Source organism: Tupaia chinensis, unplaced genomic scaffold (assembly GCF_000334495.1).
Source record: "Tupaia chinensis unplaced genomic scaffold, TupChi_1.0 Scaffold141715_1, whole genome shotgun sequence".
Classification (NCBI taxonomy): Eukaryota; Metazoa; Chordata; class Mammalia; order Scandentia; family Tupaiidae; genus Tupaia; species Tupaia belangeri.
Genome location: NW_006201572.1, coordinates 30,340 through 30,770, shown reverse-complemented (window position 1 = coordinate 30,770; position 431 = coordinate 30,340).

Here is a 431-nt window from a genome sequence, read left to right as displayed (position 1 = left end):
TAGTTCCATTGTGGTCAGAGAAGATGATGGATATAGTTTCTATGCCTTCGAATATGTAAAGGCTTGATTTGTGTCCTATCACATGGTCAATATTTGAAAAGGTTCTATGCTGGGGGGAGAGAAATATATATTTTGCAGTGGAAAAGTTCTTAGGGTGAAAAGTTCTATAGATGTCTGACAAGCCCATTCATTTTATAGTATCATTTAGGTACTGAATATCTCTATTTTTTTGTCTAGCTCTGTTTAAAAGAGATAATGGGGTGCTGACATCTCCAACAATTATAGTGTTGCACTCTCTCTCCCTTTCACTCCATCAGTCTTTCCTTCACATATTTAGCTGCTCATGAGTTGGGTACATAGATATTTATAAGTGTTATGTCTTCTTGCTCGATTGATCCATTTACTATTATATAATGCTCTTCTTTGTCTCT